The sequence below is a fragment of the Symphalangus syndactylus genome, chromosome 5, assembly GCF_028878055.3.
Source record: "Symphalangus syndactylus isolate Jambi chromosome 5, NHGRI_mSymSyn1-v2.1_pri, whole genome shotgun sequence".
Taxonomy (NCBI): domain Eukaryota; kingdom Metazoa; phylum Chordata; class Mammalia; order Primates; family Hylobatidae; genus Symphalangus; species Symphalangus syndactylus.
Genome location: NC_072427.2, coordinates 100,118,537 through 100,131,975, shown reverse-complemented (window position 1 = coordinate 100,131,975; position 13,439 = coordinate 100,118,537). Strand labels below are relative to the sequence as shown.

At 37.8% G+C, this 13,439-nt stretch overlaps 1 long non-coding RNA gene across 1 annotated transcript in view; it reads right to left on the bottom strand.

Moving 5' to 3' along the window:
* Positions 1 to 12,779, bottom strand: part of LOC134736838 (uncharacterized) — a 48,168-nt gene extending 35,389 nt beyond the window's left edge. The window contains exon 1 of the long non-coding RNA XR_010121204.1: positions 12,520 to 12,779. This is a non-coding gene — a long non-coding RNA (uncharacterized lncRNA). The remainder of the gene's footprint in view (positions 1 to 12,519) is intronic.
* Between the last annotated feature and the right edge of the window lie 660 nt (positions 12,780 to 13,439).

The window sequence follows — 13,439 nt, the reverse complement described above, 5'->3', positions numbered from 1 at the left end:
ATTGAGCAGTTTCATCAAATTTTCGTGGAAGACCAAAGCATGAAAAACATACAAAGCTGAAATTCTTGTGATGTGTTGTAAAGATTTTTTCATTACTCACAAACGAGTATGTGTAACAAGATGTCAGAGGAACTAGTTGAAGTAAACAGAAATTCAATTAAGGAAGAAAAGAATGAAAGGTTTTTAGAGAAGCAGAAAAACAAGACTGCACATAGAAGTGCTCAGTGAGCCTCCCTTCTCATTAAGGCAATTGGTTTACTGTCCCTGTTGTGCTTTATACTCATGCCCTCCTCAGGATACCTTGTTCACATAGTGAGTCACTGTGCACTAGCTCTGTCCATTGCTGCTTTAATCCTATGGGTTCTTTCATTTTAAAATGACTAATGATGCCTGGCATATTCTGTCCTGACTTGTTCAAGATATCCCTGAAGAGCTCCCCTCACTAGCCTCACAGCAGCATAAACTAAGGTTGTTATATTTACTTATTGCTAAGATTTTAGAGAAATTGTAATGAATTCAAGGGTAAGGCATTGCCCAATGAATTAAAGGTAATGAAAGTGAATGCAAAACACAAGAGTCGATCATCCTCATTTTATTCTTCCCCCTGGTTTCTCCTTTGAGTAAGAAAATTGGTCAGGGTACCATGACTACATTGATGCTGTTTTGTGAGTGGGAATCAGAGTATTTCTCCTCTCCTCTCACTCACATAGTTCCTTTCTTCATACATTAGTTTGGCAACAACATATTCCTGTAATAATCTGTTCCAGAAATAAGAATTAGGTATTAGGAGGAAAAGAGTGACTGCAACAGAATTGGAGGCATCACTCTGAAAAGAAAAGATTTGTTGTTTGGAGTAGGATAGAAAAAATGACATCAACAATGCATTCCAAATATTGTAATTTCCCAAACACGTATGTCAGATATCATTTCACACAAGTGGTTTCATATTACTTAAAAGTTTGGTAGACAGTGAAATATGAAAACCTATTCATATTCAGGTAGAGAAAGAGTAGTGTTTATGGTAACTCACACACATTCTGATTATTGGCAAACATTCATATAGATAAATCTCCTTTTTGCTTGATAATGAGTGACCACATTAAAAAATCAAAGCAAAATACAAAAGGATAAGAATCTACAGGAACAAATTGTTCAATTAAAGAATCAATGGAAGACTGACCTGCAGTGACAAATTGTTCAATTGATCCAATATATGTAACCGTAACCTGAAGCCTAAGAAACAGTACAGCAGAATAAATAAAAATGCTGGATTTCAGAGAAAGGACACATTTTTGAAAGTGTTCTCTTCCATGAAACCAAAGATTTAAAGAACAGCCGGGCACAGTGGCTCACGCTTGTAATCCCAGCACTTTGGGAGGCTGAGGCGGGCGGATCACGAGGTCAGGAGATCGAGACCACGATGAAACCCCGTCTCTACTAAAAATACAAAAAATTAGCCGGGCGTGGTGGCGGGCGCCTGTAGTCCCAGCTACTCGGAGAGGCTGAGGCAGGAGAATTGCGTGAACCTGGGAGGCGGAGCTTGCAGTGAGCCGAGATTGCGCCACTGCACTCCAGCCTGGGCGACAGAGCGAGACTCCGTCTCAAAAAAAAAAAAAAAAAAAAAGGAACCAATTTCGCATCTTCAATAAGATGCATAGAAATAGGAATTGGGCTGAACCTATGGATATGGTGGGCTCCAAAATCCAAGGCAGGTAGTTGTAGTTGAGACCTATGCTCCTGTAGTTAGTGTTCCCTTGCAAGTATTTCATGCAAGACGGAGACTAGAGACAAAACTACTGCCTAAAGTCGGGTTGTAGAGAGGCCTAAGTTGGGAAGCTGAGACTGAAAGAAATGGAACTATGTTGTTGGCTAGACACAGTTTATAGAGTCCTCTGGGCTCAGGGAAGTAAAAGGAAAAAGGAAAGAGTCTCCTACAGTGAATTGAACTGACTTGTTTTTATCACCAATGTCACTACAAAGCTGAAGCCAAAACAAGAAGGCAGGGAGAGCCCAAAGGAAAAAACAAAAGAAGAAACCCTGAAACTTCTGCCTCAAAATGATCGAGAGCCAAAGAACATCTATTGCTAAGAAAGGCAGCCAACAAAATGAAAACTCAAAATATGAATTCACTCCAGATAAAGGTAACTTTTTTGGAAGAGATTGACGTAGACTTTGAAATAAGCACATTCAGGATAATCAATGAACAAAAAGTGTGCATTATAAGAGAACAATATAAAGAAAAAACAGACATGAAACAAATACATATCAACATAGAAAAGAATCAATTTTAAATTGTCAATAAAATTAAAAAAACTTATTGAATGATTGATAAAAAATGAAGAATAAATTTAGTGTTTCCAAGATGTGCTAAGAAAAATTCTAGGAAAAGAGAATGGAGAAATTAGTCAGGAGAGTAACTTTGAAAATTATAAAAGGAGTATTTTGGATGTTTTTGGAATGAACAAGCATTAGAATCTTCAGGTGGAATTCCCACTATAAATACTGATCAGAGAGAAAAATATATTACTATGCTCATGAATAAGAACATTTAAAATAACAGAAATCTTCATGGCACAGCAGGCATATGCAAGTCTTAGGCAAGTGTTCATTGCATAGCAAGCAGTGCACGTCTTAGCAATGCGAGTCCTCCCAAATATGTCTTAGATACAATTATATAATTCCAACCCAAATCCCAGCAGACTGTTTATCTTGGAACTTAATAAGATAAGATAATTTTACCGTCTTTACGTTGGGAAAAATGTTTCCCGAGGACTCCTTCCCTGTATGGTTCCATGTTTGAGTTGTCCAAAAGAGGATTGTGTGCAAAATTTGAAAGATAGGAGAAAACAAGCAGCCATTACTTTCTGAAGGTGACCATAATGAAATGCAAGGACAGACAGACACAAAAGTGCTTGTCTTTATTCCCCTATGCTTTGTGTCCAGCTCTTTTTTTTTTTTTTTTTTTTTTTCTGGCTGATAGCCCTGGTGACCAGGTGTGACTCCAGGTTACCAAACTCTTAACATGGACTCAAAGAGGTAACAGCTTCTCCATCACCTTCCTTTTCATATTCCAACTTTGGAGGTGAGATGTGTTTGGACTCTAGGGAGATGAACTGGAAATTTTTCCTATTCTTTAGCTTCACCTACTTCAGTTATTTACTGCTGCTTATCTAGCTATTACCCTTACTCTTTCCAACATTATTTTGCTGGCAACTGTGTGGGTAAGGAACTCAGAAAGGGCTAGGCTTGACAATTCTCCTCTCACTCAAATGGTGGTTACTAGAGTGTTCACTTGCAAATTGTTGCCACTCACTCACATATCTGGTGCCTTGGGCTCCTTCTCTCTTTATCCATGTAGCATCTCATCTTCTGAGGACTCTTCATATAGCATGGGCTTTTCACCTGATAGTCATTCTTTACATAGCAGCTGAATTCTAAGGAGCAGGAAGCAGAAGCAACCAAGCTCTCCTGGCTCCTACTACATTTTCTCTCACAGGCATTTCCCCTCTACTGTTTTGCATGTTTAATTTTGTCTTAGTATCTGTTTCAAAAAGGTTCAGGAATAGTATAGACTTCATGCCAATAAATTTGACAGCTTAGATAAAACAGACATATTCCTTGAAATACACAAAAAGGGAAAGCACATCTAAAACATAGATGCGATAGTTAATATTGAGTGTCAACTTGATTGGATTGAAGGATGCAAAGTATTGTCCCTGGGTGTGACTATGAGGGTGTTGCCAAAGGAGATTAACTTATGAGTCAGTGGACTGGGAAAGGCAGACCCATCCTCAATCTGGGTGGGCACAATCTAATCAGCTGCCAGCATGGCCAGAATAAAAGCAGGCAGAAGAACACTAAAAGACTAGACTGGCTTAGCCACCCAGACTACATCTTTCTCCTCTGCCGGATGATTCCTGCCCTCAGACATCAGACTCCAAGTTCTTCATCTTTGGGACTTGTACTGACTTCCTGGCTCCTCAGCTTGCAGATGGCCAACGTGGGACCTCACCTTGTGATCCTGTGAGTCAATGCTCCTTAATAAACTCCCCTTTGTGTATACGTCTATGCTGTTAGTTCTGTCCCTCTAGAGAACCCTGACTAATACAATAGATAACTTGAATGGCCCTAAATAAATAAAAAAATTTACATCCATACTTTAAAACTATCAAAGAAAAGGACAGACACAGGTAGATTCACAGGTGAACTCTGCCAAACATTTAAATTATGAATAATCCTTATTCTGCACATAAGAGGGGGGAATTCCTAACTCATTTTATAAGGCCATCATCATCTTGTTATCAAAACCAGACAAAACCACTACAAGTAGAGAAACCAGACTAATTGCCAATGAACATATACACAGAAAGTCTTAACAAAATTTAAGCAAATAGAATCCAGCAATATACAAAAAAGATAATATTTATGATTGTTAATTTTATGTGTCAAGTCCGACACATAAAATTACAGAGTTCCCAGATATTTGTAAAACACTATTCTGGGTGGTGTGTCTGTGTGTTTTGGATGAGATTACTGTTTACACTGATAAACTTAATAAAGAAGATTGCTCTTGCTCATCTGAGTGGGCCACATACAATCAGTTGAAAGCCTGCACAGAACAAAAAGGCTGACCCTCCTCCAAGTAAGGATAATCCCTCCTGCCAGACTGCCTTTCAACTGTAGTATCAGTGTTTTCTTGCCTTCAGCCTTGAACTAAATCATCAGCCGTTCTTAAATCTCAAGCCTGCCAGCCTTTGGATTAGAACTACACCACCAGCCTTCCTGGGTCTCTGTCTTGCCGACTCATCTTACAGATCTCTATAATTGTGCGAGCCAATTTCTTAAAGTTTTTATCTAGCTGGCTATCTCTATCTCTGTATCTCGGTCTCTATCTCTATCTCTCATTAGTTCTGTTTCTCAAGAGAGCCCTGCCTAATACAATATGTCAACAGCAAGTGGTTTTTTCCCCCTCAGAAATTCAGACAGGTATAACATTCTAATATGAATCAATATAATTTGTTAAACGTTCACACTAAAAAAGGAAAATAACTGGAATGTTTTATCACATTGTGATGATATAATCTCTTATTTTAAAAATATTATTGATGAAGTGTGTAAAGCTTATATTTCAAGAGCATACATTTACTATTGTGATGGTTAATTTTATGTGATAAATTGATTGGGCTAAGGGATGCACACATAGCTGGTAAAACATCATTTCTAAGTGTCAGTGAAGGTGTTTCCAGAAGAGATCAGCATTTGAATTAGCGGACTGAGCAGAGATTATCATCTTCCCTACTGTGGGTGGGCAACCTCCAGAGTGTTGAGAGCCATGAGTGGAATAAAGAGGCAGAGGAAGGGGGAATTTACTCTCTCTGCTTATGCTGGGACATCCGTCTACTCCTGTTCAAGGACATTGGTGTTCCTTGGTTTTTATGTTATCAGCCTGGGACTGGGACTTCTACCACTGGCTCTCCTGGTTCTCAGGCCTGGAGATTTGGACTGGAACTACACTACTTGCTTTCCTGGGCCTCCAGCTTATAGACGGCAGATAGTGGAATTTCTCAGCCACCATCCATAAACACATGAGTCAATCCCTCATGATAAATCTTTCTTTTTTTTTTTGAGACAGAGTCTCACCCTGTCATCTAGGCTGGAGTGCAATGGTGCAGTCTTGGCTCACTGCAACCTCCGCCTCCTGGGTTCAAGCATTTCTCCTGCCTCAGCCTCCCGAGTATCTGGGATTACAGGTGCACATCACCACAGCCGGCTAATTTTTTTTTTTCTATATTTAGTAGACACAGGGTTTCACCATGTTGGCCAGGCTGGTCTCGAACTCCTGAACTTGTGATCCGCCCGCCTTGGCCTCCCAACGTGCTGGGATTACAGGCATGAACCAACATGCCTGGCCAATAAACCTCTTTCTGTGTATCTTTCTATATCCTGTTGGTTCTGTCTCTCTGGAGAACCCTGGCTAATTATGGTACATCTGAGCTATACATGACCAAACTAAAAACATAATGTTAGGCTTAGTCAAACATGTAAGACTATAGAAGTGTAAGTCATTCAAGGTGAAAAAGTCACAGAAAAAGATTGCACATGTTAAAGGCTGATAACTGAAGAAATCTATGTATTTTTTAATAGAGAAAAGACAAGTTTAGCATAATTCTCAGCTTTAAAAACCATCTCATATGACCTAATAGGTCATCCTTCTCAGTTTCCATAACTTGTTTCCACAGATTACTGATTAAGTTTACAACCTATTCATTTTTAAAAACACATCATTTGGTTCATCTTTTCATCTTTTGTTCACAACAAATTCATTGGTTCAGTTTTGCTCCTTTCAATTAAGAACACAGCAAACTTTTGACAAAAGAGAAAAGATTTAAAATACTAAGCTTCATTTATGCTTTTCAGTGGAGCTAAGAAATGTGAAAGATGAAACATCCTTATAACAATTTTAACATTGGTGAAATCAGTGCTCATTTTCTAAGTCGAGATATTTAATCTGATAAAAGGAATGAATAGCTTCTTTGAGGTAATGTTTTTGACCTTTTTTTCAGAATGTAGTCCCCTGGACATGTGAATTTAATTACATGGCTCTGCATTCCACTCAATCTAGTTTCAGAGTTTGAGCCATTTGCTTTTAAAGTGACTTTAGAGTATTACCCCATTTTAAAATTGTGTCTCCTAATCTGACTCTTTGGAGAGACCACAGCTTTTGAGGAGCATAATGATGAATAGAGAACATCAATATCATCAAAATCAGCATCAGGATCAATATTAATTAATGATAATTCTGCAGTTGCTGACATGGCTGCAAATATTTGCACAATAGGAAAAGGTTACAAATAAATAGGTAAAAATCCCTTGATCTAATTATTCTGTACTTCATCGGGTACTACTGTATAGATAACACAAGTAATTTTTGTATTGTAATTCCAATAATTAGTTAGGCCTGACGTGTAGCTCACATAATCGCCATAAGTTTTCTCTCTTCTGAAAACGTTTGAGGCATACAAGATTATCAGTGAAAATTGGTCACTTTTGCAGTGAACAACTACCCAATTTGTATTATGTCTCTAATTACACTATGCACTACTGAACAATAGAGCTGATCTTTGAATATCAGAAATATATAGTGCTTTCCTTGTAGTTTTGTTATTCCATGGAACTGTAATATTCCCTGTCAAGTGTATTTTTCATCCCTGGACAGTAACTATGTCTTTAATTTCTCTCATTGGACATAAAAGTTTATATGTGCATGATAATGTGATATTGGCAAAAGGTTTTTTAACTAAGATAATTTGAAATAACTATTATATATATGCCATATAATGCTTTCACTAAGATAATTTCAATTAACTATTATATATATGCCATATAATGCTTCCACTGTTTTTATTAACAACTTATTTAAATACAGAAATTTCATGATATTACATGGTTTCTGCACAAGAAATCACATATATCCGAAACTTGTTCAGCTGTCTACAGCAAAGATTTATTCATTTTTCTCTTATCGTTTTGATTTCCAAAATGTTACCTGGCGTGTATATCAACAGCTCTGTTACTATCATGTTTTGTTCTTGTTTGAACACAGGCACTTTAAACTGTTCAAATTTCAGTAAAATGGTGCCTGTCATCTATTTTTATATTTTAAGAAAACATAAATGTATTGGAACCTTTTTTTTTGCTGTGAAGTTGTTCCCCTACTACATGTGAAATTGAGTGTAAATATTGTGAACTATTCAATATTGAATATTTATGAAACATACAAAATTCATATTTATGATGAGCATATTCATTCTGATCAAAGAGAAGCTTTACAAGAATTGATAACTGAGTGCAATGATCACATTTATCAGGGTCTAAACGACCAGTAGTAAGCTTGCTATTTGTGTTTGAAGTTCAACTCCCAATCTAATATCTCAGAAAACTGAAATTTCTTTTGGAAACTATTTCACATTTTAACTCAATTTCTCTATACAATGTAGTTAGCCTCAAGCCTATATCATGGTAGGGCAAATTGATCCCATAGAAATGACTCCATTCTGACAAAAACAAGACGACCAAACCACTACTTTCTAGGAATAGGCTCAGATTTTTAAAATCAATGCTTAAAAAGTATGAAGACCTTAAACCACTACTGTGCTGGGCTGGTTCCTATTGGGTTGCAAAAGTGATTGTGCAAATCTTTTCCCCACTTTATATTCAGGGACACTATGCTTGATATTGGTTGTGATAGAAGTATTACCACTGTAGAGTTTGGCAACCGTTACAAATCAGCGCTTTTAAAAACCTAAGTGTCCCACAATCCTACTCCAAGCTTCTTAGACTAGTTTTCAGAATTGAACCATTCATGGTAAATACAGAGAATATATAAGTGATTGATTATATAAAGCAAGTTCAATCACCTTTATAAGAAAGAAATGACATATCACAAATAACTAGCTCTTTTAGGATTGTGTCACGTATACCTATCCATGTGGGAATCTGAAGAGTTGATTTTATATATAGACTTGTCAACTTTGGAATAATTAGATGCCCTATATGGCATGGTGTAGTTCATTGATTTTTCCAGAACAATGAGGTAGGTAATAAATGTGTTTAAAATTTTAAAAACTAAAGAAAGGAACATTAGCAAAACAAAAAAACAAAACCACACCCTCCTTCCCTCCTTTCTAATGTGCAGGGTATTTATGGAGGAAAGAGTGGTAATTTAATTAGAATTTACTTATTTTATAAAAATGTTCAAGTCTAGAACAAACTTTGCTTTCAAGTGTGTGTAGTATGCATGAGCCATTTTCTTTTGCATTTTCAAAAGGCAAAACAGCCAGTGTAATGTTCTCCTACAGGATAAAAATCATTTGAACAACATATATCTAATCATTGTCTGACTACTCATCAACTGCAATCACGTCCTGACAACCTTACTTTATTTCTCACCTGCTTTTAACACCACTTCCTTCACTGCTAGTCCAAGGATTGGCAAACATTTTTTCTGTAAAGAAACAGATACTATATTAAGCTGTGTAAGCCCAGTACAGACTTTGAGGCATGCATATTCTTTTCTATTTCTCTTTTCTTGTCTTCGTAAAAGGAAAATTGTTTAAAATCCTTTAAAAATGTAATAACTGGCAGTATTTAACCTGTAAGGAAAGTATACTTTGGTTATCTCTGTCTAATCTACTCTCTTGTGCCCACTTTTACTTACTCACATGTCTTTTCCCAACGGCACTCTATCACACCTCCTATTAGTTTTGCTCATTATTCCTGCCTTTTGTTCTAGATACTCATATTCTCCCCAATTATAAGCACTGCACATTCTCAGATTTTTTATTTTGTGGTCAAAACACATATAACTTTCCACTTTGGCTATCAGCCTTTCTTTCATTGCTTCTTTTTCATCCTCTGCCAACCTCTCTTTTAAATATTAGAAAGTATCCTAATTTCTATTTTGTAGTGACCTATTCTGTTATTCTTGCGTGTAAAGTGAATTATTTACCTCTCTCTCTCTCTGTTTTTGATTTTATTCGTTACCTTTCTTGGTTTGTTCTTCATTATTTATCTCTCTTCTTGTAGAAGTCTATCTTGTTTCCTCTTCTGGTAATTTTCCTCTCCTATGTTTATTTTTGTTTACCCTTTCACATCCCACACAATGTATCTACTAACAGCTACACAACAATTCCTTCAAAGAAGAGCTCTCAATAAAAACGTCTTTATTTATTATCATTGCTTTATACATAACTTCTATCTTTTACACTTTTCCATTTGTAGAAAGAAAACAAAATCAATCCCATGTAAATGCTTCTCACTTTTCTTTAAATAGCATTAATTTTTTTTCTTATGAGCATCCATGAAAAATTGGATAAATGTTTAGCAAATTATGTAAAAAAAAAAAAAAAAAAAAAGATAGGGCTAGAAATCTGCTGTCTAAACCTCCCTCAGATTTTTCTTTTAGAAATATTTTCCTGGAAGGCCTTGGACATTTATTTTAAATGGGGGATTGTTACAAAAAGAAATAAAGCCCATTTAACCAAAACTAGAGAATAAAAACTATCCCCCTGCATTACCTTAAAAGAGCACAAAGAAAAGCTTTGGTTTTGAAAACATGAATAATTAGTATACTTTAAAATTTTTCACATTATTCTGTATACATTCATACAGATTCAAATAGTATTATAAAATATTCTCACAATTTTTCAAAAATATAAAATGTCATAAAAAAGTGAGAAAGTTTTTATTTTCAACTTATTTTTATATATATCTTTAAGATATTTTGTTTAGCAAATGTTTCTCTCTAATTTGAATGGATGTTTACTGAATAAATCAAATTGGCTTTGCTTCATTGACATTATTATAAGCGAATTCCAGTAAATTTAAGACCACATTTTATGAAATGCATTCAAATAGAAAAGTCTATTATGTTATTAGAGTGCCCTTTGAACTTATTTTAAAGTTTGTGAAAAGTAACCATTACCTTGTTTTAAAAAAAATTCCAAGTCTTTGAGGAAGCACTTGATGTGACACATTTTAAGAAGTAATGAGAACAAAAAAAGTGAAGAATGGCCTGCTTTTCAAAACAGCAATTTATTGGCCTAGATAAGAAATGGATTTTAAACTTGATAAAATTTTTAAACTTAGATGATTAACATATAATCATCTTCTAATAGACTTCTATTACTCCATCTGAGTGTTTAATGTGAAATCTTTGTTAAACACATTTATGTGATAAATCTCCAAGTGCCACTTATCTTCTAAAATAAATTGTGGAAGCTCACATTCTCTTTCCTCTAGTAACTGAATAAAAGCACATATTTCAAATTTTCTCAGCTAGTTTTATGCATGAGAACTTTTCTGTATATTATTAAAGCAATATGTTACAAAATGGCTATTTCAAAGTAGATTAATAGATTATGTAATGCATAGGTCTAAATCATATTGATTTTAATTATTTTAACATTTCCAGTTTTAATGTTTTCTACTTAAACTTAGATATTGACTAATATACATTCACTTACTTTCTCTTATACTTAAGATGCTTTAAAATAAGAAGTATGGAATAATTTTTCAAAATAATTTAATTTGTTTCATTTTTTTCCTTTTAAGCAATGTTATCCTAAGTAATTTCCTAAGCCCCTCTGAATAAAGTTGTCTACTTAGGCTTATTTTGGATTTATAGAAAATTGCAGATAGAAGCAAATTAAAAAAAGAAGATTAAAAGATTATACTGGGGAGGGATCTGAAAAGAGAGGGAGATGAAGATACAGTAATGATAGTAATACTGTATTATATTAACATTAGGATTGAAGGACAGGGGTCCCCAAGCTTATATAGCCTCTACTTTAGCACAGGACATTGTGTTCAGACCTCAACAGAAAGATAGAAAGCTATAGACGATTATAATGTGTCATTAAATGAGATATGCACTGAGTTGTTTACAATAATGATATGTCTGAGATACCAATGCACTTCTAAGTGTTTTTCCCCCACAAGTTTTACTAAAACACAGCTTTGTTATTACCTAAGATGGATAATTTCTCTGAAAGAAGAACGGACCTGCTTATTAGTAACATCTCCAAGGTAAACTGCGTCTAATGCTGCCTTCCTTACCACATACTCTGTTTTTGTTCAGCATAATCGTAAATATGAGCAATGGAACATAATATTAAATATTTCATGCCCAGCACTTAAAGAAGAGTGCCATCATTTTTAAAATGTAGAAAATCAAAGAGACAAATGCTGCAATTATTGTATCCTACAAATAAGTTAAAGAACTGACATTAATGTTATGTTAGTCTGTGTCTATACTCCCCAATGCATTGTTACAGGTAGTTAGACAGGCACGAGCAGGGGGAGGAGAAGGCCCTTCTCCCCTACCCACTAGGAACGTCAGGTGATGGTTTGACAATTATCACACTGTCTCTCCAAAAATAATAATTCAGCAGCCGGCACAAAGGCGCCAGGGAAAGACAGTCTCCTGATAATCCACAGCTATAAACATAAAAGTGTTAACTGAGCGGAGATGCCAGAGAGAAGCAACTTCCTGGTCATGTGCATTAGGAGACAAAATGGCGGCCAGGAACGGTGGCTCGCATCTGTATTTCCAGCACTCTGGGAGGCTGAGGTGGGTGGATTACTTGAGGTCAGAAGTTCCAGACCAGTCTGGCCAACATGGTGAAACCCTGTCTCTACTGAAAATACTAATAAATAAATAAATAAATAAGCCAAGCGTGGCACACACCTGTAATCCCAGTTACTTGGGAGGCTCTCACTTGCATGCTGTCACTTCCCAATGGTAAGAAAGGCAGTGTGCATGCGGGCAGCCCAGCCTAAGGGAAGAGTCATGGGAAACAGGAGAGCCTATAAAGTCCCAGAATCACAGTTAAACGAGGCACTTGACCTTCAGACACTTAACCTTCACATGCCTGCTTGGGTCTCTTCCAAGCATATCTTCCTTTCTTTCCTGTTCTAAAGGCTTTTAAAATAAACCTCCACTCCTGTTCTGAAACTCACCTGGGTCTCTTCTTCTGCCTTATACTCCTCAGTCGAATCCTTTCTTCTGAAGAGGCAAGAATTGAGGTAGCTGCAGAACCTTCCTCTGGTAATTCTGAGAGGTGACAGCGTGCTGGCAGTCCTCACAGCCCTCCCTTGCTCTTGCCACCTCCTCTGCCTGGGCTCCCACTTTGGTGGCACTTGAGGAGCCCTTCAGCCCACCGCTGCACTGTGAGAGCCCCTTTCTGGGCTGGCCAAGGCGGGAGCCGGCTCCCTCAGCTTGCAGGGAGTGTAGAGGGAGTGGCGCCAGCTGGAACCGCGGCTGCGCGCGGCGCTTGCAGGCCAGCTGAAGTTCCGGGTGGGCGTGGGCTTGGCGGGCCCCTCACTCAGAGCAGTTGGCCGGCCCTGCCGGCCCCGGGCAATGAGGGGCTTAGCACCCAGGCCAGCAGCTGCGGAGGGTGTACTGGGTCCCCCAGCAGTGCCAGCCCACCGGCGCTGCGCTCGATTTCTCACCGGGCCTTAGCTGCCTTCCCATGGGGCAGGGCTCGGGACCTGCAGCCCGCCATGCCTGAGCCTCCCACCCCCTCCATGGGCTCCCGTGCGGCCCGAGCCTCCCGGACGAGCGCCACCCCCTGCTCCACGGGGCCCAGTCCCATCGACCACTCAAGGGCTGAGGAGTGCGAGCGCACGGCACGGGACTGGCAGGCAGCTCCACCTGCAGCCAGGGTGCAGGATCTACTGGGTGAAGCCAGCTGGGCTCCTGAGTCTGGTGGAGATGTGGGGAACCTTTATGTCTAGCTCAGGGATTGTAAATACACCAATCAGCACCCTGTGTCTAGCTCGAGGTTTGTGGATGCACCAATCTACACTGTGTCTGGCTGCTCTGGTGGGGCCTTGGAGGACCTTCGTATCCATACTTTGTATCTAACTGATCTGATGGG